We start from the raw sequence: 24,215 nt of genomic DNA on the forward strand, positions 1-24,215 counted from the left end.
AGTCCTGACATGGTACCACACAGGCAGATGTCCAGGGGTTCTCGTGGGAGCATTCATGGTCATACTGCCCCTGTCAGATGTGCCCACAGAGGTCTTTCAACCTCAGCTATGTTCCGGGTTGTAATGCAGGCACAGTCACCTATGGAACGGTACACCAGACAGGGTCTGAGGGAGCTGAGAGCACATCGCACTGCTATGAATGACACTATGCGTGACGTTGCGGCTGCCATCCGTAATTTCACAGAGGTCATTGACAGACGTTGGGGGGACACATTAGATCTGTTCCACAACTACATGTCCATGAGCCAGGGCAATGCAGGATGGTTGAGGCATCGACGTGGACGTATGCCAGCAACATCAGCAGCTGGCAGTCATCGCGGACGACAACAAACCCGCGGCCGCTCCCATAGTGCCAGTACCAGCCCCAGCAATGCTGGGTCTGTGCTGTCATCAGACCGCCCTAGGAGACCACGTGCACGTGGCTCTGGACAGTCCCAGCAGGGACATGTCTCCAGTCATCAACCAACTTCTTCTCATGACAGTACCCAGTCCGTCTTAGTACCTGATACTGTCCGTAGCACCCCTGCCAGGCACAGGTACCGTGTCTGTGGCCAGAGACTGTGATCTGTATGACCTGGAAGGTAGAGTCTGTGGCTGTCCACAAACACCCGTATATGGCAGCCATGAGGTGGAACTGTGTGCATGCATACACATATGCATAATGCTAACACCTAGGGCTAACACATACATGCACACACCGCATCGACATTGCCCCATCTTGTACTGTTGTCCCTCACTACCACACACACATACATGTCAATTGGTTATATCAGTGGCAGACTCGGGCGTACCAAGTACACACCCTGTGCATATGATGAAACTGTGCCACCTCCTGCAATCTGTAACATTGATGCAGGAACAGGTTAACATGGTGCTGATGCACAGGGTGACTACATAGAAGTGTAGTAATATTATCATGCTGTCAACAGTACAGTGTAATGATATCATTGTGGGTATATCCCAGCATGCCTGATGCATTAACAGTATGATTGTCATTGTATTGTTTGGTACACCCCTATTAATTACCATAGTGTAATTTCTGCACATCTTTGCATTCTGGTGGTAAGGCTGAAAACAGAAGGCCACCTACATAGGTAGCACAGGGGATAAGAAAATGGAAGCAATGATACTCAATGATGGACATGTAAACCGCAAGATGCATGCAGTCCAAACTCTACTCTGCATGGAGAATGGTGATATCTGTGCAGTAATAGACAACAGGTTCAAGACTCCCAAGAGCACACTAGCACTACCAGGTTACACCTCATACCATGCTTGACAGATCCAAAACACAGAACTAACTATGACAGGAGGGTGAGTCTCATTAAATGTCAAGGATACTGTGGTGGCAGGACAGATAGCTTACATCCTACTAAGTTGGGGACTGCTGATTGAGGGCTCAGTGTCTGTTATTCTAAATGTGTATTAGTTCTGGTTTAAGCACTTGGGCTTCAGGCCAGTTATTTTACATTACGAAGGTTCATGGTGTGCACTCTTGTGGGAGGAGAGGCTGGACTCTGCCCGTCTGAGCTGAGAATTTCTGTCTAAAGGCTTATAGTGCCTGCATATTTGAGCTGTTTCTTACTGAAATTGGTACACCTTGTTTGCTGTAGCATAGACTAGATCCAGGCCTGCTGAATGTAGCTTTGTTTGTATGCTTGTTTGCTTGTTATTTCCCTGAAACACTAAGTCCACCTGAAACACAGCTTTACAGCGCCTCTGTGGATCCCTAGTGACATCTGCATTGCTTAGTGTACTTATTTCCTTGTTTCACTTGAAAGAAAGTTACTGCTTGTCATTTTTGCATTTAAGTTACCTGAAACACATTGCATTTGAGTTACCTGGCACTTGCTCACTAAAGCATTTATATATGCCAGCACTAACAAATTAAAAGCACTAAACCCTAAAAACTCAACTTGAGTACCTTGTTCCCCATTGGCCCTTTTTGTTGTCAATTATAAAGGAATTCCCAATACTATTCTAGCATGTCCAAAGGTCAGTTGTCAATCTCCTCTCCGGTCCAGCTGGTGATTCTGGGAATCTTGAGGCAATGTTACAACTGCCTCATGTACACAGACAACCCTCTCCTCCTCCCAACAAATTCCAACACATGTGAGAGATGCAACCATATAGCCAAACTGGAGGCTAAGCTCTTTCAACTCAGTACTGGTGAAACCTGTCAGGAGAAGGAAACCACAGTTACTACAATTCGTGTCTCACATAGACCTACCATGACAGCAATCCAAACACAAACACACGAAAACATACTTGGAGTCTCTAAATAAAAATCTGCCTAAGCAGCAGACACCTCCAAAGCAGACACACAAGCAACCGCTACCACACACAAGCAACCGCTACCACAGAACAGAACACGTGCAACACATAGCTCACAAAGCCAGTGTGCTAAACAGTCACAGCCCTTAAGGCTAAACAACACACCTGACACACTTGTAATAGGTGCCTCTATCGTCAGGCACACTGACGTCCCACTCACCAGGCTGAACAAGGAGAAGGTCATGGTGAGATGCCTGTTGGGCGCTATGATCCGCCACATAACACAAGCACACAGGTCACTCCAAGGCATGTAGAAATATGACTCATTGTCCATGCCAGTGTGAATGACGTGAGACGTACCTCCCTGGACTACATAAGAGACATAGAGGAGCTCTCTGAGCATGTGGCCTAGGCTGGTATGACCCTGACCTTGAGTAGCATCTAACCCTCACCAAGAATGATGCAACAATATGAAGACAAGATGATCAATTTCAACAATTGGCTTAAGTTTTGGTGTCATTCAAAGGGGATCCAATGCCTGTCAGCCTGGGATGACATGCTCAACAAGCCACGATGCTTTGCTAGGGACGGCTTGCACCTGTCACCCCTGGGCTTTTGGATATTGTCAAAGGCTCTTGCTACCCCCATAGTGCCTTTTTTAGGCAAGGCTCAAAAGACAAAACCACCTCCATAGGTATCACAAGGGATAGGAAACTAATAGTAATGCTACTCAATGCCAGCAGTGTAAACCTCAAGATGTATGCACTGAAAACCGTCCTTAGCATGGAGAACATCAATATCTGTGCAGTAACAGAATCCTGGTTCAAGGCTCCCGAGAGCACCCCAGCACTGCCAGGTTATACCTCATACCATGCTTGTCGGCCCCAAAACTTGCACCGAACCAGAACAAGAGGGTGAGTATCGATAGTCATCAAAGATGCACACACCTACAGGTTGGTGGCACAGCACGAAGCATCAGAGATTATCCATGTGCAACTAACAGTGGGTAAAACTGCCTTCCAGTTCATAGCCTGGCACACACCACCCTCCCAAACCCAGGAACCCCACTTGGCTTTCCAGAGAACACTGGAAATATGAAGGTCTCTCCAAACACCATTATATTGGTGGACTGCAACTACCCATACATAGACTGGGAGCATTACTCTAGCTCCAACACCCTATCTCAAAGGTTCCTAGCATTTATACACTCAAAATGCTATAGAACAACGTGTTACCACTCCCACAAGAAGGGGAAACATACAGGACCTGTTCATCACCAACATGGGGACTCTATGCTCTAGACCAGACGTGTACCCCTCACTGGTAAGATCAGACCATAAACTAATCTCACTGGATATTCACATCCCAAACCCACCCCCTGCCCACAAAACCACAGTGTAAACCTTCTCTACAGCAAATTCCACACCCCTCAAAACCGAGGTGGAATCCTTCAAAGCCCCCGTGCCTGTGGAAAATATGGCCCAGACCACAGAATCCTTTATAAACGCATTCTATGAACACCTTCAGGAATGCATGGATCATGCAATCCCAAATAAAAACAAGACCCAACCCTGCAAAGGCAGATGTCCTGACTGGTGGACCACAGCCATAAACAAACTATACAATAGAAGGGGAAGCTACTACATGATAGAGGAAAATCCCAAAAAGGGGAGGCATCTCTGTTCAGTGTTAGCAAAATACTACAGGCACTCATAAAATTGTCTAAGGCCAGCTTCGAGAGATGAAATGCACAGGACACTAAGGATAATCACAAGGCTTTCTTTAGTTATGTTAGGAACCTGGGTGGGAATTCCCAGATATGCTCAGAATTAGTCCAAAATGACAAAAAAACTACACCGAACCCACAGACATTGCCAACTTCCTAGCTGACAGGTTCAGTGCAAACTTCTCCCCCCCTCCCCACCAGAAGGGCAAATATCTATCCCAGCAGAGTGCTGCCCCCTGACATCTCAGATGCTCAGGTAAGAGCCGCCCTCTCCAAAGCAAATAACACAGCATCAATGGGACCAGACGGTGTGCCAGGCTGCATCCTACATGAACTCCAAGATGAGCTAAACCCAAACATAAAACTACTGTTCAATCTCAGCCTTACCACAGGTTATGTACCCAAAGAGTGGCGTACAGCAACAGTGGTCCCTCTCCACAAAGGTGTTGCCTCAACGGATCCTGGAAACTATCGCCCCATAAGCCTGACTAGCTTGGTCTGCAAAGCCATGGAAAGGATCATCATGGATCTCATACATAAAGATATTGGGGACCTACAGACACTGGATCCTACCCAGTGTGACTTTAAGGGCAGATCCTGCCTCTTACACCTGGTTGATTTCTTTGAAACAGTCACCACACAGCCTACCTGGACCTCGCAAAAGCCTTTGATACAATACCCCACTCGGGCATTATAGATAAGCTCACCAGCTTAAATATGCACCCCTATGTCACTAGATAGGTTTCAAACTGGCTCAAGGACAGAACCCACATGGTTAGAATTGCTGGAGCCATGTCAGACTCCAAACCAGTTACAAGTGGCATCCCACAAGGCTCAGTCCTGGGACATCTCCTGTTCGGTATATATTTCTCGGAGGTACAGGCCAACACGGAAGGACTGTGGCTGACCAAGTTTGCGGATGACTGCAAACTGGGTGCTATAATTGACTCTCCAGCTGACACAACCATCCTCCAAAAGGGCCTCATAGAAACAGACAACTGGTGCCAGAGAAATGGTCTCAAGCTAAATGCCACAAAGTGTATAGTCATCCCCTTTGGCAAAAGGGGCCACAAATGACCACATAGGTGGTAATCCATTAGGCACAGAAGAAGTAATTAGGGACATGGGGACCGAAGTTGATAGCAATCTCTCATTTGATGACCATGTGGCCAAAGTGGTTAGAAAAACATTTTATACAGCCCACCTAATCATGACAGGATTCAGATCTAGATCAGGGGAGGTCATCGTGCCTCTCTACTCATCCCTCATCAGGACCATAATTGAGTACAATGCCCCTTTTAGGATTTACCTTACCAGACACCTGCAGCAACTGGAAAGACCACAAAAGTACCTCACCAAGAGGATCAAAGGGCTCAAACAGATGCCATATGCTGCCCGGTTAACATAACTCCATACTCAGTGGCATACCGCCTGCTCAGAGGCGATCTGTGCCAGACGTATAATGCCATGTTCAACCCGGAAGTAATGGACATGCTGCACCTCAGAAAATCAAACTCCCATCGAGCTTTGCGCTCGAGAGACTTGAACCTCAGCACTGACATCAATAGGACATGCTGGAGGGATAGATTCGTAACCCAGAAGCTCCCTTCATTCTGGAATAAAATCCCAGTCCAGGTTAGGCAGAGTCCCTCATTGACTCTCTTCAAGAAGAATCATGATGAGTGGATGGGGGATTGTAGGTGTACCCCGGGTATCACTTCTGTGTCAATGTTAGACAGAGGCACAGTATACTAACCTCAGAAAAAGGGCATAGCAACATTAATCTAAAATGGGTGGCGAAGGCGAAACACACTCTGGCTTGGCTTATGAATGCCCTAGGGCAGATAGCCTAGTATGAACCTATGAACCTATGTACCTATACCCACACCCCCAGGTTGTTGTCACAGTGTGACGCATCACAGACTATCCACATGCAACTAACAGTGGGTTAAACTGACTTTCAGTTCATAGCCTGCTACGGACCCAGCCTGCTACAGACCACCCTCCTAAACACAGATAACCCACTTGGCCTACTTAAGAATACATGAATATCTGCAAACAACAATATATTGGGCAGCTTCATTTACCCACACATAGACTGGGAGCATTACTGTAGCTCCAACACCCTAGGTGTAAGGTTCCTAGAATCCATACACTCAATTGCTATGGAACAACTTGTTACCACTCCCACAAGAGGGGAAAACATGCTGCACCTGATCATCGCCAACATGTGGACTACATGCTCCAGACCAGAAGTGTATCCCTCGCTGGTAAGATGACACCATAGACTACTCTCACTGTATATTCACATACCAAATACAGCCCCTACACAGAAAACCACAGTCATAAAGTTGTGTAATGCAAATTCCATGTATTCACATGAGGCAAGCTTCAGACATGGGAACTATTTAAGGTCACAGATACATATGTCTATGTGGCACACACATACCTCATGTGTGCATTGACATTACCGATATAATCTATGTCATACAATATTAAGAGCAACACCCCACACACATGGACAAACTGTGTGACAAAAGCACACATGGCATTTGTAGGATTCAAACCCCTGCCTAACTATGTTATGACACTTGAGAGAAACACATTAGCAGAGTGCGCTATTTGCATTACTGGGAGGTTTCCCTTTTCCTGCTATACTTATAGGGTGCTGACATCATCAGTGTTTAGAAAGAGGAATGTGCATCTTGTAGTGTGTTCTTCTAATTGCCAAAAGGGACATTTCTTTCACACAGAATTGCACACACACTAACCCCCCTCACCCAAACACACACACACTGAGCATTTGCAGGATTCAAACCCCTACCTAACTATATTATGACACTTGAGAGAGATGCATTAGCGGAGCGCGCTATTCGAATTACTGGGTATCTGTTCTTCTCCTGCAGTATTTATAGGGTGCTGACATCATTATTTATAAAGAGGTATGTACATCTATTACTATCTGTCAGTTAAGGGGAGAGCATATATATGCATTAACAGCCGCCTACGTCGGGGTCAGATATGCACATCAGCACTGCCAGGTTATGTTTTATACCATGCTTCGTGACCACAAGACCTGTAACACACATCACAACCAGTTCAGACCACCCCTCCCATATCCAGGAAACACACTTTGCTTCCCTGGGAACAGTGTAGGATATGAAGGTGTTCACATACACCATTACAGTTGGTTAACTTCAGGTACAGGTATATTGTTGTAGGGGAACTACTCCGGTCTCAACATCATCACCCTACAGCCACTACAATTTGTGAATCCATGTGCTATGGCAGGACCACTCACCACAGCCACAAGGGGGAATACATATTGGACCTGACCATCTGCAACATGGGGACTCTATGTTCCACACCAGAGGTAGACCACCATTGTTAATATCGGACCATACCCAACTTTCCCTGGACATCCATATCCCATCCCCACCCCCAGGCAAGGAAGTCACTGCAAACAAAGTATTTATCAAAAGCAGACTTTGCACTTGTGAAGACTGGGGTGGAAGACTTCAAAGGACCCATGTTGGGGGATTATACAAGCCACTCTGCATAGTCCTTGACAATTGCATTCTATGAGCATCTGGAAGGTTTGCATTGATCATGCTATCCCAAATAAACCCAAGACTCCTCCACAACAGGAGACCTGTCTGGTATACACCAGCCATATATAAGCTGTACAACATAAGGAGGGAGCTAATACATTACAGAGCAATATCCCACAGATGGAGGACATCTCTGAACAGTATTGGCACGACACTTCAATCTCTCAAAATCATCACGTCAAAGTGTTGTCAGTGAAATTGTCCAGACACTGCAGATAAGGCTCCCCTCATTCTGTAATTGATGCCCAATTACTGTTATAAGTCCTCACCAACCCTCTTCCAGCAAACACCAGCCACATGGATGTGACATTGCAAATTCAACGCCTGGGATCTCCACTGTGTCCCTGCTTGATGGAGGCACAGCACACTAGCCTTAAACAGTGCCTTCTGTGACTTACTTTACAGATGCACAGTAGCCTACTATACTGGGGAGGCAGACACCAAGCACACTCTGGCTAAACTTGTATTCCCTAGGGCAAACAGCCTAGTATTGACCTCTACACCCATATGTTTAATTTTCAGATGCACAATATTTGTTGCTGATAAACTGTTTGCAGGTCTTTATTGCCATAGCTTTTCCTGTTTCTATGAACAACTTGTGTATCTGTGGAAGATGTTTGAATATGAGAGGGATCCACTATTTAACTTATGTCTCTGTAGTCATTTAACTGTGTGCACTGGGAAGATTGCTGTATTGTGGGAGGTTCCTGGATTAACATACAAATACCAAATATGTGTGGCCAACTGTTAAGCTGAGACATGGCCTAAGTGTGTGAGCATGCCCAGTTCAAGCTTTCCATGGCTTGTTGCCTGACATATGTCTCATTTATCAAAGTGTGCGAGCATACCCAGTGTGAGCTTTCCATATGTTGAAATCTGCAGTCCACAAATGTGTGAACTTCAACAATATTTCACATTTATAGTTGTGTGTTGGGAGTCATGTTGTGTACTTACTGCCCAACTGCTTTGTGTCTGAACCCAACAGGGATTATACTGTGCCTGCAGGGTTTCCTTGGGATAGTTTGCATACAGTTGTCAATATCCTTTCATACTGACCAAACACTGTAATATCATATAGTGTACTGGTTCAGTACTTTCACTGTGGTGGACAGTATACTGGGTTTCAGTCCTATCACTGCTTTAAATATTCATAATGAGCACACCAGACTGGTTAAGGGCCAGTTGTGCACATATGACCGTGTTGCATTTTGTTCAGATATGGACTACTTAAACCAGGCTTGTCCAACATTGGTAGTGTATTCCGCAACTTGGGTGGACATTGACAAACACTAGCTGTGTGCCCTAGGCCATTTCTAATGCTAGTCAGAGAGTGTGTTTGTCCTTCAACATACATTGTAACTGGATTTTGCCATGACATATTTCAAGGTTAGTATACTGTGCCTCTGTCTACCTGTGACATAACAGTGATACCCAAGGTAAACCTACCATCTCCCATCCACTCATCAAGATTCCTCTTGAGGAGAGTCAATGAGGGACTCTCTGGCTAACCTGTACTGGGAGTTTACTCAAGAGTGGAGGGAGCTTCTGGGTTATGGATCAATCAGTACAGCATGTCCTATGTATGTCAGTGCTGGGGTTCAGGTCTCTCATGTGCATAGCTCACTGGCATTCAGATTGTACAAGGTGCAGCATTGTTCATTGATTCCAGCTTGGACATGGCTTTATACATCAGGCACAGATTGCCTCTGGGCAGGCAGTATGGCACTGTGTGGAGCTGCAGTTTGTTTAATCAGGCAACACATGGCATCTGTTCGAGCTCTTTGATCCTTCTGGTGAGATACTTTTGGGGTCTTTCCAGTTGATCGAGGTGTCTGCTGAGGTACATCCCACAGGGGCCATTGTACTCAATTGTGAGGCTGATGAAGGATGACTGAAGAGGCACGATGACCTCCCCTGATCTAGATCTACCTTCATAATTAGGTGGATATATGGTATGTTTCTGTAACCACTACAGCCACATGGTTCTCAAATGCAAGATATCTATCAAAATGTGTCCCCAGGTCTCTTATTACTTCTAAAGTACTTAATGGGTTAACACCTATGTGGTAATTGGTGGGCACTTACTGTTTATCCACAGGGGATGACTATACACTTTTCTGCAATTAGCTTGATGACATGGCTCTGGTACCAGTTGTCTGTTTCTATGTGGCCCTTTTGTAGGATGCTTGTGTCAGCTGGAGGGTCAGATATGGTGCCCAGTTTGTAGTCCTCTGAAAACTTGTTCAGACACAGTCCTTCCATGTTGGCCTGTACCTATGGGGAAATATATACCAAACAAGGGAGGTCCCAGGACCGAGCCTTGTGGGATGCCAGTTGTAGCTGGTTTGTAGTCTGACATGGCTGCAGCATTTCTGACCATGTCAGTTCTGTCCTTGGGCTGGTTTGCAACCTATCTACTGACATAGGGGTTTATATTTAAGCTGGTGATCTTATCTATAATGAACACGTGGGTTATTGTATGGAAGGCTTTTGCAAAGTCCAGATAGGCTGTGTGGACCACATTCCCCTCATCAATGGCCTTGATGACCGTTTCAAATGAGAAACATGTTTAAGGGGCAGGATCTGCCCTTAAGAAAGCCACGCTGGGTAGGGTCCAGTGTCTGTAGGTCCCCAATATCTTTATTTCTGAGGTCCATGATGATCCTTTCCATAGCTTTGCAGACCAAGCTTGTCAGGATTCTGGTGTGATAGTTTGCAGTATCCATTCAGGCACCACCTTTGTGGAGAGGGACCACTGTTGCTGTAAACTGATCTTTGGGTACATATCCTGTGGTAAGGCTGAACTTGAGCAGTAGTGTTATTTGGCGGTCCATTCTTCTTGGAGTTCATGTTGGACACAGCCCAGGACACCATCACCTACCATTGATGCTGTGTGTTTTGCTTTGAAGATGCTGGCTGTTACCTCAGCATCTGCAATGTCAGGGGGCCAGCACTCTGCTGGGATAGATATTTGGCATTTTGGTGGGAAGATGGTTTGCACTGAACCGGTCAGGTTGGATGTTGGCAATGTGTGTGGGTTTGGTGTATCGTTTGTAATATTTGAGTAATTCAGAGCATATCTGTGAATTCCCACCAAGGTTCCTACCATCAGTTAAGAAAGCCTTGTGATTATCATTAGTGTCCTGTACAATTTGTATCTTCATAGGTTTATACTAGGCTATCTGCCCTAGGGCATTTATAAGTCTAGCCAGAGTGTGTGTGGCTTTCGCCACCCCTTGCTATGTGAATATTATGCCCATTTAGGGTTTACTTTACTGTGCCTCTGTCTAGACATGACACAGTGATGACCCCCAGTGTAAATCTACGATCTCCCATCCACTCGTCAAGATTCCTGCTCAAGAGAGTCAGTGAGGGGCTCTGCCTAACAGACTGGGATTCTGTTCGAGTGTAGGGAGCCTCTGGGTTATGTATCTGTCCCTCCAGCACATCCTATTTATTTATGTGTTGAGGTTGACATCTCTCGCGGCTCTGATGGATTTGGATTTTCTGAGGTGGAGCATGTCCATTAATTCCGTATTGGACATGGCCTTGTACATCGGGCATACATCACCTCTGAGTAGGCAGTATGTGACTGCATACAGCTGGGGTGTTTTCAGTCAGGCAGCATATGACAAATGTTTGAGACCCTTTATCCTCTTGGTGAGGTACTTTTGAGGTCTTTCTAACTGCTGCAGGTGTCGGGTAAGGTACATCCCAAATGGGGCATTGTACTCAATTATGGGCCTGATAAGAGAAGAGTATAGGGGCACAATGACCTCTCGATGTAGATGTGAATCCTTTCATGATAAGGTGGCCAATACAGAAGGTCTTCCTAGCCACGTTGGCAATATGAGTGTCACATGAGAGGTTACTGTCCACTTGTGTCCCTAGGTCCCCGATTACTTCTTCCATACATAATGGATTACCACCTATGTGGTAATTTGTGAGTACCTTGTTTGGTATTTGGAGAGACATTCATACTCTCCAGTGTCTTCAGAAAGGCTGAGTGGGGTTCCTGGGTTTGAGAGGGTGGTCTGAAGCATGCTACAAACTGTACAGCAGTTTTGCCTACGGTTAGTTGCACATGGATGGTCTCCGATGCTTTGTGCATTGTCAGTAACCTGGACGTGTGGGTATCTTTGCTGAATATGGATACTCCCCCTCCTTTTGTGGTTTGGTCCTGGTTTTGGGGCCGGAAAGCATGATAGGAGGTATAACCTGGTAGTGCTGGGGTGCTCTCAGGAGCCTTGATGCAGGTTTCCATCACTGCACAGACAGTGATGTTCTCCATACTGGGGAGGGCCTCAAGAGCGTGCATCTTGAGGTTTAGACTTCTGGCATTGAGCAGCATTACCCTTATGTTTTTTCCACTTATGTTTTCTAGGGAGGTGGGTTTGTCTTTTCAGCCTTGCCTACAAAAGGCACTATGGAGGTGGCAAGAACCTTAGCCAATATCCAAATGCCCAGGGGTGACAGGTACAAGCCATCCCTGGCAAAGCAGCGTGGCTTGTCAAGCATGTCATCCCAAGCAGGCAGACATTGGATCCCCTTGGAATGACACCAGAAATTGAGCCAATTGTTAACGCTGATCATTCTGTGTTTGTACTGCGGCATCATTCTTGGTGAGGGTAGTAAGCTGCTCAGGGTCAGAGTCATACCGGCCTGGCCTACATAATCGGAGAGCTCCTCTATGTCTCTTTTCATGTAGTCCAGGGAGGTACATCTCAGGTCATTCACACCAGCATGGACAATGATCGAGTCATATTTGTACTTGCTTTGGAGTGACCTGCGTGCTTGTGTTATGTGGTGGATTGTAGCAGCCTACAGGCAGCTTACTGTACCCTTTTCCTTGTTCAGTCTGGTGAGCGGGACATCAGTGTGTCTGACTATGGAGTCACCTATTACAAATGTATCAGGCATGTCGTTTGTCCTTATGGGCTGTGACTGTTTGGCACACAGACTTTGTGTACTATGTGTTGCATGTGCTATGTTTGGAGGTAGTGGTTGCTTGGGTGTCTGCTTTGGAGGCCTCTGTTGATTTGGTGGATTTTTAATTAGAGCCTCCGGGAATTTTTTGTGTGTTTATGTCTTTGGTTTGCAGTTGTGATAGGTCTATGCGAGACTGGGTTTGTGGTGTGTGTGTGGTTACCTTCTCCTCCTGACTAGTTTTGACAGTACTGAGTTGAGAGCACTCAGCCTCCAGTTTGGATAAATGGTTGCATCTCTCACACATATTTGTATTTCTTAGGGGAAGGAGGGGGTTGTCTGTGTACATGGGGCAGGTGTAACATTGCCTCAAGATTTACAGATTCAACATGTTGTAGCTGGCCTTAGTGGATTTTATGAGTGGCCATATTTTATTTCCATAATACTGATCAGAGATTACTTCCCTTTTTGGGTTTGCTCTATCATGTAGTAGCTTCCTCATTCTCTTGCATGGTTTGGTAATGGCTGGGGTCCACCATGCCAGATGCCTGCGTGTATGGAATTGGGTCTTGGTTTTATTTGGGATTGCATAATCCATGCATTCCTGAAAGTGTTCATAGAATGCATTTATAAAGGGTTCTGAGGTGTGGCCCACATTTTCCATGGCACAGGGCCTTTATTGGATTCCGCATCAGTATGGAGGAGTGCAACATTTGCTTTACACATGTTTTTCACTGTGGTTTTCTGGCCAGAGACTGTGGTCAGGATGTGAATATCCAGTGTGCTTACTCTATGGTCTGATCTTACCAGTGAGTGATTCACTTCTCATCTGGCCATAGAGTACCCATGTTGCTGATTATCACATCCAGTATGCTTACCCCTCTTGTGGGAGTGGTATGTTGTTCCTGAGCATTTTGGTTTATGAATTCTAGGAACCTTTGGCCTAGGGTGTTGGAGCTAGAATAATGCTCCCAGTCTATGTTTGAGTATTTTCAGTCACCCAATATAATGTTGTTTGGAGAGCTTGATATTTTCATGTGTTCCAACGTAGGCCAAGTGCAGTTCCTGGTGTTAGGAGGATAGTCTGTAGCAGGCTACAAACTGGGAGGCAGTTTTAGCCACTGTTACTTGACTATGGATAGTCCATGCTGCTTCTTGTTGTGGTACCAACATGGGGGTGTGGTTATCCTTGACAATTATTGCTAGTCACCCTCCTTTTATAGTTTGTTCCATGTTTTAGGGATGTAAAGCACGGTATGAGGTGTAACCTGGTAGTGTTAGGGATCTCTTGTGAGCCTTGACCCAGTTTTCTGTTACAGAACAGATATCAACATTCTCCATGCTGAGGGGAGTTTAGACTGCATGCATCTTGCAGTTTAGACTTCTGGCACTGGGTAGCATTACGTCTAGGTTCTTATCCCTTGGGATACCTATGGAGGTGGGTTTGTGTTCTTGAGCCTTACCTACTCAAGGCACAGTGGGGGTGACAACAGCCTTTGCTAGCATCCAAAAGGCCAGGACTGATAGGTGCACACCATCCCTAACAGGTGGACCATCGTGTCTTGCTCAGCATGTCATCCCAGGCTGGCACGCATTGGATCCCCTTTGACCAACAGCAATACTTAAGCCAATTATTGTAATTGATCATCTCGTCTTCATATTGTGGCATCATGCTTGGTGAGGGTAGGATGTTAGTCAGGGTCATCAAGTTTGCATATACTACATGGTTTTACATTGCTTATAAGGCAATCATGCCTGAGGTGGTGCTGCAGGGCTGTCTATGTTGGATGCACATACTACTCTCCCTGTACATGTTTGAAAGCAGGTTGTGTCAACTTAGGCATCCCTTTTACTATATGTGCGAGTCAGAGAGAGGTATAATTTCCAGGGTTTCTACTGAGCCAGTGTATGTGCTATGCATTGCCGCTTTGCCAAGGCCAAGGCATACTGGGCACACCTCCTTCTGCCTACTGGGGCAGGCTCAGGTTGTTCCTCCTCTGAGTCATGATCTACCTATGATTGGTTTGGCAATAGTTTGGCAATGGTGGAGGGCTGTTTGACCCAGCCCTATGCTGGTCCTGCTGCAGCTGTTTTCGCAGAATCATATTATGTAACATAGAACATACCATGACAATTTGGATACATGTAGTTGGTGAGTACTGCAAGGCTCCACCAGATGTGCCCAGGCACCGTTACCGTGACTTGAGCAGCCCAAACACACGCTCGATTACATTTCATATTTGTGTGTGTGCCTCATTATGGCATTCTTGTTCAGGTGTGTGTGCATTTCTGATGGGTGTCATCAGCCACTGCTCCAGTGCATAGCCAGCATCCCCCACTAAGTGACCATGTGGGATGTCCCCATTGGCAAATGTCTGGTACAGCTGTGTCAGATGCCAGATATGGGAATCATGGTAGCTTCCAGGGCAGCCAGCACTCACATTCATTATTATACCCTGGGCATCACACATGACCTGGCAGTTGATGGAGGGGAAGCCCTTGCGGTTAATGTAGGCTCTACCCCGCTCACCAGCTGGTGCTTTGATGCGTATATGCGTGCAGTCTATTGCACCCACTACCTTAGGGTATTCCGCTATTTGCTGGAAGAGACTCATATTGCTGGCCAATACCTCATGGGGATTGGGGAAATATACATGATCACAGACATGTGCTGACATGGCATCCAGGAACTGGTGCAGTACCCTGGATGCTGATGCCTGTGATATCCCCATCATATCACCAGTTGGTCTCTAGAAGGTACCTGTTGCTAGTATTCTTAGGCCAACACATACCTTGGTTTCCACTGGGATGGGTTCCCCTCTGTTGGTTCTGTGTGTGAGGTGTGGCCTGCACAGCTCAACAATTTGCTGCAGGAGGTCTCTGTCCACTCTATAGTACTCCACTATCTCCAGCTCATGTAACCCCTGGTAGGTGACCCTCGGCCTGTACACTCTTCTCCGTCTCCTCACTGTGGGTTGTCCAGCAGCATTTGCATAGTCACCACCCTCAGCAAGTTGCATATGTCTCCTTATAACAGCTATGGCAGCCCCTAGCATTTTTGGTCCGAGTGAAGCTTTTTTAGTTTTCACTTCTAATAGCTTACTCCTCTGTTGCAGTGTCTCGAGAGAAACATTCTGCACTGTTGTTTGCAGAGTTTTAAGTGCTGGGCTACTGTTCTGCCTGTGTAATTGCCTTCTTCTGATTGTTTTCACCTGCTAGCTCTGCCAGTAATCCCTGCTAGCTTCCTACTATTTCTCATGCTTCCTTTTTCCCTTCTGTTTCCTCAGAGGGGAGCGACACGCATACCAGCAAAAACACACTCACAGCAGCTAACCCACGCACACACATGCTTAGACAGACTAGAATCTGCTTATTTGGGTTAAAACACGTGCACACCAGCGCAAACAAGCTTACAGGTGTTTAAACAGGCTCCTACATGCGTATTCCGCCTTAAACACGTGCACTCATGCTTACACGCATGCAGTCTAGCTTACTTGTTCCTACCAGCATGCACACGCGCGCATGCACGCCCTGTAAGAAACTTTGGTGTTATCCATAGTGTACACCTTCCATTTCTTGGCTTTCCCATGCCTACTTGTTGACACTCCTCTTTTCATGATGTGTGACTGACATCTTTCACATGCCACTGTGCTCCAATGAGCTGCTTTTCTTTCATACATTCCCCCCTGTGATGTCACCTATCTCCTACTCTGTTACTCCCCCTTATCCTACTCCTACACTGCACAGAATGTGCTCATTTCCTATGTAACAGTACGATTCACTATCCTACCACTCATTTACATAGGATTGCCTACTAATGCTTAGTTACATGTCTTACACTCAGCTTCCCCCCTTAGCAACCCCTACTCGGTGGCCATGTTGCTTTAGCCTGAAATTCCCTTCCATTGTAAATTCATGCTTTGCATAAACCCACATTTGTGGGTTTAATCTTTTATTTTTCTGTTTTTTTATAGCGCAGCCCATTTGCGCGACGCTGTGCTATGTTTAAACATTTTTATTTTATGTTTGCATCAGGGTATGTTGCCAATGGCCACATATTTGGCCATTGGCATGCTGCCTGGGACATTTGCAACCTTTATTTGGAGCTGACAAGGCTCCATTGTGTTATTTGCAGAATGGTACTCAGTTATCAACTGAGTACATTTCTGCAGATAACACTGCTCTTACACGGGCAGGTTTCTGCCTCCTGGATCGCAAAATTACCTCATTTGCATGCCTTTCGGCTGCAATTGAGGTAATTAGCATATCCACGCCCTGTCAGTGTAAGAGCCGTTTTAGGTGCTCTCTTACATGCACATTCAGACTGTTCCTGGATCGCAATGGCTGCATGGAGTCCTACACTACTCTTAGACTCCATGCAAGCCATCGTGAATCCTGCCCATTCATAATACTTTTAACATCATATACTTTGTGTATATATGCATATGTATGAATATAAAAATACACACACACATACCCATGTGCGTGTGTACAAATATATGATCCATGTTCACTTACTAAAAAGCAGTACCTTGAAAGTCATATGTATACACAGACACACACATGCACATGCAGTCACACAAATGTATATGGAGAGCGGAGCTACTTTATTTGTTCAAGTAGCTCTATACTGAATATTAATTTATTGAAACAATACTGTGAACTGACGGGATTTGTCAAACTTGATGAAACCCTTAAAATAAGAACACACAAAACAGTATTTTTGCAGAAGGGCAATAAGCCTGCAAACTCCATACTGTCTACTAATATATATATATATACACATTACACACAATATATATATACATACATATATATATATATATATATATATATATATATATATATATACACACATATATATATATATATATATATATATATATATATACACACATATACATACACATACACGCACACACACGCACACACACACACTCAATATATAATGTGTGTGTGCATTTTATATATATATATATATATATATATATATATATATATATATATATATATATATATATATATATATGGGACTACCTGATAACACAGACATGCCAAAACACAGACAACGAAATAACCGACATGACAAAACCTAAAGTTCAAAAACACGAAACTTCACATGCCCGACAAACCACAATCCCGACAATCAACAAAACAAATAACTTTCCCAAAAAACACACACACAACACAAGCACACCAAAAACCTTACAAACCTACACTAAACCTTACACACCTATATATGCACTAACCTTAACCCAAACCCTAACCCTAAGGTCCGTCACTATCGCACTTACCTTACCCGCACCCTAACCCACTTAATCCGCCCCTAAACCTAATGTCCGTCACTATCACACACTTACCTCACCTGCACCCTACCCTAATGCCCGTCACTATCACACACTTATCTTACCCACACCCTGACCCTAATGTCTGTCCCTATCGCACACTTATCTTAACATATCAGTGTTCTCAGCATCGGGATTCTCAACTGTCTGTCTTCTCTGTTGTCGATCTTCCAGTGTCAGTTATCTCGTCGTCGTTCTCAGTTTTCGGCGTAATCAGGTAGACCCATATATATATTATATTATATTATATTATATATTGTGATGTCCCTACTCTGGGCCAGTAATCAAGACATCTCAAGCCTCACTACGGATACTGGTGAGGGGCATTCACTTGGAACAAAAATAGATACACACAGTATTTCCAGATGAAGCTCTCTGCACCAAGCACAATTTCCCTTAAGAGCACACAAGGAACACAATCAGTCATGGGACCGAGTTTCCTTCCCTCCCTCTCTCTCTCCATGTCTCCAAATAGAAGACTCCCCACTGACACAGCTGTAAAGTTGAATCCTCAGGAGAGTGTTCCAAGTGAAGTCCTCCACCACCCTCTCTGTGAAACCAGCATTTTGTGTCCCTGCTCCAAGTAGCTGGCACACACACACTGAGATTTGATTTTCTCACACACACACATGAAAGGTTAGCACAGATTTTCCAGCTATGCACCCTCTGCCCAGACAGTAAGGTAGATACTGCCACCAGAACACTCCAAATCCAGCTACTGTAAGGATCTTACAAGGGTACCCAATTACACTGAGTAAAATTAAAACTGATACAAATGGTAGTGTTTGACCAATGCAGCAAGACTTTCAAGAGTGGTCACAGTGTCAGCAAATAAATGCAAGTAGTCTCACAAGTTAAAATATTTTCTAAAAGACTAGCCACAATGAAAAGTTTAAATATATTTAATAAAAGAACATGAAATACTAAATATCTATTTATAATAAACACCAAAGTTTAACTCACAGGAAATATTAAAAATAACACAGATGAAAAGGTTCACATAGATACAGAAAAACAATACTTAACTAATCTCACCATATTTTCCTGACCAATCTTATTAATTACTGTCCTCTAGTTCACTTACTAGAGCAAGGCAAGATGATGTAGGGGAGTGGTGCTTCTTTGTCAGGTTTCACATGTAGACTGCACTGAGACTTCTCTCTCATCTAGTATTAAACTAGAACAAAATTTTAGTGCTGGCTTACAGAATGACATTACACACTTCTGGTCATCTGACTTCAGGTTCCCACACTACCCACTTTATTAGAAACTGAAACAACATCTAGGACATGTGTGTCATAATACACACACATAGATCTTTGTTAAGATGCGTTATAACATCTGGAATCTATAAAACCATTTAAAAACTCCCACCCTGCCAGGGTAGCAATTATTTCTCCCCCAAGGCCAGTACATTATGATTCCTAGTTCTGGTTTTCACAGACATTTTGTCTCTGGCTGCAAGTGTTAGTTTAGGTATGAAGTTGCACTGTCATACTTTACTTTTGTACATCTATAATGCACGAATTGCATATGGTCCTTCCTGTATATCTGACAGATTAGCCTAGTTTTTGTGCTTCAGAGGTATTTTTATGGCTCAACTGCATTTAGTACGCTATATATTTGCTTTAGTTTTTATATAAAAATTGAATTTTATTTATTTAATGTTAGTAATTTTATTTAGTAATATTTATATTTGTATTATACATTAAATAATTTTATTATTTACGCCTTTGAGCTGCGGTAGTGTTGTCGCCTCACAGTAAGACGTTGTCCTGTTCAATTCTCAGCTAAAGCGTCTTCTGTGTGGAGACATGCGTGAATGGCTACTTCTGAAGGTTGTGTGTCAGGCCTGGCAAGTCGGTATGTAAAAATCTACTGCCAATTATTAGCGGACCAGAGTTCCACTGTGGCAACCCCTAACCGGGAGAAGCCGAAAGATACATTATTTATGCCTTTGAGAATATGTCTAGGGGGTTTTATACATGGTATATGTTATTGGCAATTATATGCTTTTTAACATCACTATAGTAACCTAATGATGCAAAGCATGTGATTGGATTCATTGTATGATGAGCTGGTATTTAAACACCAAGTGTTTTCAGTTGTTTATTAGATCTGAAGAAGCTACATGTGAAAGAGCTTATCTATCTCTGCACCAGTTTTGCTTCATTTTTATTTCATTCATTAAATTGTTTAGCTTATCCCTGCCGTGGACTGCTGGTGTGCTTTTATACAGTTTACTTGTTTGTTGTGCTTGCACAGCAGTGGTTTAATCTCTCTTGCAACGTTTTCTTTTTGGATTAATAGTACATATGTTGATATATCCATATATGTGGGCATCCTTAGTCCCACATTCATAAGATTTCCACTCATGGAACTCATCTCCTTGGATGTTGACCTCATTAATCATACTATTTCCATAGGAAATATTGCAGGTGTAGATTCTATGTGTACAGAAACAGAGATCCTTTTGTTTTTGGTAGATTACCCAATTGTATTTGTGTGACCATGGAGTTGGTATATATATGCTTGGGGAAGTGATACCCCATTGAATATTAACTGCATTTGTGCACACAGGCTCCCCAAAGGCAGCAGCACTATTTTTTATTTGCCGCTATATATTTTTGTATATACTGTACATTTCAAAAAATCAACATTTTGAAGGACTTTTGATTGGAACACTGATGAAATCCAGGGCCTTAGCTCAGTGAAGTACCTTTTGATTACTACAGGATGAAAGGAGCTCCGTGATGTTACTGCATATTGGATGAATGATCTATGAAATTCCATTTTACTTTACAGTTGTAATTGTTTTAATAAATTAACTGTATAATACATTGATACTGGACACAAAACTATTATGGCAATATATTCACTCACGTGAAAAAATACTCCAATAAAATATTCCAAGAGTCTGTTACATATAGTTAAATTATAACAATTTTGTAAGAATGTTCTTTATGTGTACAGAAGATCCTTTCACTGATCTGAAAAATAAAGTTAAAATAAAAAACATTTTTTGTTTCATCTGAAAGTGAAATACATTACATCTGAAAAGCAATGAATACATAAAGAATCTATCTACAGATTGAGTTTATCCTGTTAAAATGTTTAGTCCAGCAAGTTATCGGGTCAAAAGCTCACAAACTGAAAATAGTTCAGAAGGAAAGAAAATTACAAGTTGATTAGTAAACAGATTTACAAAGAAAATAATGAATTCCATGTGATGAAAACTGCATCTCAGGGAGTAGAAAGATAAGCTATGCCTAGTCGCTGATTATAATAAAAGACACAGCTAATTTGGAAGTACTTAATTTCATGAGAGTTCTTGTGTCATTAGTTCCCAGAATGGCATATCTCTGCAGGATGCAACATTATTTTTAAATGTTGTTCTGGATAGAAATTAAAACCACTGCTGTGTTTGCATCCTCCAAGAAAATGTGCGTTATGAGACACTGTAAAGCACACTGTGTAGGATAAGCTCTGTTTGTCAGATACATTTATGAGGAAGGACATGGATATTTTTAAATCTTAGGGTATACTAAGAAATTAATTTGTAAAATAATTCAAGGAGCAGATGTCCATGATTTGAACAGATAACAGCAACATAAGGATAATGTGAAGAACAGCAGAAAAGGATGTGCAAAACTTTTTCAGAAGTGTATTTTGTAGGCAACCAGTGGATGTTCAAATTAATTTGATCAAGGAACCCAAATGAGTCTTAGAAAATCAAATAGACCAGCGTCCATTACTCCATGAAATAACATACAGAAACCAACAAGACTTCACATGGTCATAACAAAAATACAGCAAATAGCAGGATTTGTGCAGCACCACATGGATTTGACAAATCTAGTGGTTATGAAGCAGTCATCAATGTATAATAATTTCTTAATATTTCTCATTGTAAAAGCGAGTCACATTTAGATACCATGTTGCATTACTGCTGAGATAAGTCATTAGAGTGTTATTATGTAATATTTTTTCAAGTTGAATTAAACCATTGCTACTTGTCTCACAACAAGAAATGCCTAATAATCTATATTATGAACTGGTAGAAAATTAAAGAAATACATCACTGTCAAAGCTAACGATTTTTTTCCCATATTATAAATTATACCAGCTTGTTAACCAGGTAGGCCCACTGGACACACAGTCCTTTCTAGGGGTGACCCAGGAACAAAGTCTGGTTAAGTGAATTGCTCAAGATCTCACAGTAGGCAAAATGAGAGCTGAGGAAATCAAACGTGCACCAAAGGAATTACAGCTTACTGACCTAACCCTCTGCAGTTGCTATCAGCTAAGATAAACACTGGGAATTGTTAGAACACAATAGTTATCAGCATATACAGTATATATAAGAAAATAAATGCACAACAGATGTATCAAGTTTTGCAAGTATCCTACAATCTAGAGCACTATGTATTTGTTGTCATCCAGTCATTTTTTCCAGACCACACTTCCTAGTGAGAGTTTGGGGGATAGCAAACTGAGCATGGCAGGCCAAACTTTCCTATTTCAAGCAGTAATCTTTATACATGCTGTGGGAAGAACACATGCTCTTCAGCAAATTAAGAGATATAATCCATCAGGTTTATATTGATTCTGCAGGGGTCTTCCACCAGTGAACCATATCTTCTACACATGTAGGGAAACATGTAGGCACATTTTCACTATATGCCCAAGCCACCTTTACTGACTCCTCTAAACCCCAACGGAATAGTGTTCTTGCTCCATAAGCCTTCCAAACTGTGAGGCTTTTCATTCTCTCACTGAAACTGAGCCAAATTACCCTTTAAGCATTCGTATCACATATACATTATCTCGGCTTTTCAATCACTACTCAGAACTTGTCAGTGTAGATGAGGTTAGGGAAAAACTGGACCAGTAAACTGAGATCTCTGCCACAAAACTTAGCTTGAGGTTTGCAAGTCCGGCACAGTACCAGTGTTTGGTGCACCCAGGGTTTTGATCAAACACCCATTCCCAACTCCCACACACTTTATGTTATTAATAAGACTTTGTTTAAACTCATGCCATCAGGGGAAATGCTCTCCTAGCATGTACAAAGTGCCCAACAGACAACTGGAATAGATTCATGACTTGGGTTCATACATAAGCAATTTGCAGAGCTTTACAAGCCTAGCCAATTACCCATATTCAAAATTGCTCCCAGTCTCAAAGAGTGCAAGTACAAGATAGACCAGGGGAGAATTTAATTTGGGAGCACTGTTTTTCTCCCCAAATAGTTTGCACTCGACAGAAAACCTGCAGGGCATGCTGAAAATCAGAGTCACGTGAAGTAGAGAGTACAATAATCAGTTGCAAGTTACAAAGATGTAACCCTTGTCCCAAAAAAAGATGTCTTCCAAGCCTTGACTAATTGCTCGAGACATAATAGAAACAGCATTAGCTAAGATTGTTTATGAGACTTAGGACACAGTAAGTTGCACCTCACCCAAATGGAACGTAAATGTTGCAGTCTTGTATAGCTGAAACTTGATGACTGGTAGGGAAGTCATTATGATCTGCATTAGTGCCAGGATTAGCTTGAACATCTGTAGCATTCTGGTGCCATCATAGGTGGTTGTTCTGTTTCTACTGTAGATCCTATTAGTCTGATTTAGTACCCAGTATGTAGTAACACATCAAAAAAGTTTTTTTTAGAAGCATTATGCCTTCCATAATCTCTGCCTTTTCCATTTCTTGATCTCTTATGTTCATTCTTTCAATTTGTTTTATTAAAAAAATGCTATTCTATCAACTCAGAGTTTGTGTCTGTTGCCTTTCCTTAATAGTTGAAGAGCAGTTTGATCACCTTCTGGTAATGGCACTTAAAATTTCATCAGTGTTTCTGATACGAGATGCCTTCTTATTTCAAGGTAAGCTGATGATGGTCATATTCATTGCAATGGAGCATAGTTATATAGTTCTCAAGGTTGGTTCATGCTATAGAACTGCAGGATTGCAGCCCCTCCAGCTGTGGAAAAGAAAAAAAAAACCCAAATCGGTGAGCCTCAGAACATTTCCGAAATTCCACACATGCGCACTCGGCAATCGTGGAACTCAGAGGGTATCTAGACTGCTGCAACAGCAGTCCAGAGTAGGAAGAAGGTATCTCAGTACTCTGATACCCAGAATTCTATGTGGTGATGACCACATAGAATGGAAGAGATCCAGACTGCAACATCTGCAGGCTGGAGCCTGCTCTCTCGGGGAAGGAGGATGTGCTTACGTGAGACTTGGGAGAAGAACATGTTATTGAAGCTG

Source organism: Protopterus annectens, chromosome 7.part0 (assembly GCF_019279795.1).
Source record: "Protopterus annectens isolate FY-2018-M chromosome 7.part0, PAN1.0, whole genome shotgun sequence".
Taxonomy (NCBI): domain Eukaryota; kingdom Metazoa; phylum Chordata; order Ceratodontiformes; family Protopteridae; genus Protopterus; species Protopterus annectens.